Here is a 2,468-nt window from a genome sequence, read left to right as displayed (position 1 = left end):
TATGCTACTGCTGTTGGGGTTTGGATTGAGGCCCAGACAGCATAGAAATGGAGATTTACTCTGATTCCATTTTGGATATCTGTTTGAATATTTTTTTTCTGATCTACTTTAGATCTCATTTCTATATTCCTCAATATACTTTTGATCTTTTAATTTATAATTTGACCTGTACATAAAAAAATCTGGATTTTTAAAACACAAGCTATTTTCACTTGAGTGTGTCATATTCTATACATAACAGTCTCATTATCCCCCACCTTTTTTAGAAAAGGCCTTTCTTTGGAGCAGTGGTAGCGATACTACGGCACGCACGTCGGAGCAGACTTTCTGTCAGAGAAAGCTCTAAGAGGGCCACCATCGCTACTATAGAGTCAGGATGGCCTGGAATTCCTTATGTAGCCCAAACTGAGTTCATCTTGCAGTTCTCCTGCCTCAGTTTCCTTAGTGTTGGTACTATAGTTGTATACCACCATAACCTTTTGCACTTTCTTTTTCTTTGCTTTTTTCTTTTTTCTTTTTTTTTTTTTTTGTGGAACCAGGGATTGAACTCAAGCCCTTGTGTTTTCTAGGCAAGCACTTATTCTACTGAGCCATCTCCCCTGCCCCTACCACCATATCCTTATCTGATACCTTTTCATATAGAAAAGAAATAAAATATTGGCTCATTATCATATATATTTATCATTTATGTTATCATTTATATCATGTATATTTTATACACAGATTTTCTGCAATACACTAAAGTTACAAAACTGCTTTTTTTAACCTTTGTCAATTGCTTGCTTATGGTGCATAGGTTTCAGCAAGAACCTCTTTGAATACTCAGAAACCTTCTGTATTACTTCCCTTCCAGAAAGTCTGGGGCCTCTCAGGGCCACTGTGGGCTCATGGGATTAGAAAAATGGATTCTCCATTACCCTAGAGGACCATGGAATGTACAGCACTTTTTCTAGAAAGAGATTTGACCCTTGAAAGGAAATTCTCCTAATCTAGCATGTCATGTGTGTCTGAGGTACATTGAGTCCCAGGGGTTGCTACCATCAATGCAGTGCTTGGACTCCAACGATGGTGGCAGGCTAGGGAGGAGAAAGACATATTCCTCAGTCCTCCAATATAGGAGGGGGAGACATCCTCACTTTCAAAAGTCATGGCAACAATACAGGCTGAAAGAGGAAATGATCACTTTGGCTTAGGGGGAATGGAATAGAGGTGTCATTCTTGCGCTGAGAAATTTGCATCTTCCTTCTTGACAAAAGGAATTGGTCCTCAAGGTCTGAGAAAATTCCTGTGGTCAGAGAAAAACAAGAGCACAGCTCTCCACTGATACACTCTAATGAACAACACAGACAAAGATTTCCTTAGACAACTTTACAACATAAATAAACAAGATCTTATGCAATATTGTTCTACAGCTTTCAATCTTTCCTCTTTTGATTTTTTTCTGCAGCAGCAGTGAGTTCCAAGTGGATGTTGTTCTGTGTCCTCAGGGTACAGAAGCTTTCTAGATCTGCCTTTTGGGCTTCTGTCTGAAGCCTGCATATTTCTGGAGCTCTTGGGACAGCTCTCCTTGGTCCCTCTTTATAGATCTGACTTGGAGTGAGATGCACTGTGGGGAATAGGAAGGGTAAATTCTTGCTACCTGTGTTGCTACATTCAGTCTTAAGCAATTCCATTATTGATAATCATTGCCATCTCTTATGGTGCTACATTGTAGTTTAATAATCCACAGATCTCTGGGATTATTTAGCCCCATTTCTAAGGGGAACAAAGCTGCTCCCAAGTCAGAACTACTGGACTCCAAACCACAAGAAGCATCATGTACACCTTTGAGAGATGGTGCAGTGTTTATCTCTTTATATTAGAAAAATAATTTAGTGAGTCTTTCTTGTCCTGATTTGAGAGGTTTGCTCCACTCACATTGGCTATCATGTGTGAAAATAGAAACAAATATACATTTATGCCAACTTCACTTTTAATCAACCCTATCAACCCCTTGTCAGAAGGCCCTTCCAAGAGGTGGCCTAACCTATAGGAAGCAGAGGGATGATAGTCTAAAATATATGTTTTCAAACTGAAATTCTATTCTTTTCTCTTTTTAAAATTAATTTTATTGAAAAATATGAAATGCTTCATGAATTTGTGTGTCATCCTTGCGCAGGGGCCACGCTAATCTTCTCTGTATCATTCCAATTTTAGTATATGTACTGCCGAAGCGAGCACTGAAAGTCTGTTCTGAGAAACCACTTAGTTGGTGCCATTCCCGAGAATGGCAAACTTTGATGCAATGAAGACCTCTCTAACATTTAAAGTTGCATAAAATGGAAAGGGGCTCCCTGCCCCCTGAGGTACCATGCTGCCATCCCGGGTCTGTCCAGAGTGATGGATGGCAGAGGAGTTCCTACTTTAGTTATGTTAAATTATTGGAGTAGATCTAGTCTAAATTTACTTTGAATTTTGATGTTCTACAA

General features: G+C 39.3%; 1 non-coding gene across 1 annotated transcript; it reads right to left on the bottom strand.

Annotated features, from left to right (window-relative positions):
• Positions 1-2,113: 2,113 nt before the first annotated feature.
• On the bottom strand, positions 2,114-2,220 carry LOC111815904. The gene has a single exon (XR_002820530.1). It is a non-coding gene; the product is annotated as a U6 spliceosomal RNA (small nuclear RNA).
• Between the last annotated feature and the right edge of the window lie 248 nt (positions 2,221-2,468).

This window comes from Octodon degus, unplaced genomic scaffold, assembly GCF_000260255.1.
Source record: "Octodon degus isolate 3935 unplaced genomic scaffold, OctDeg1.0 scaffold00023, whole genome shotgun sequence".
Classification (NCBI taxonomy): Eukaryota; Metazoa; Chordata; class Mammalia; order Rodentia; family Octodontidae; genus Octodon; species Octodon degus.
Note: the sequence above shows the minus strand (reverse complement) of the source record. Positions and strands in the feature narration are given on the sequence as shown.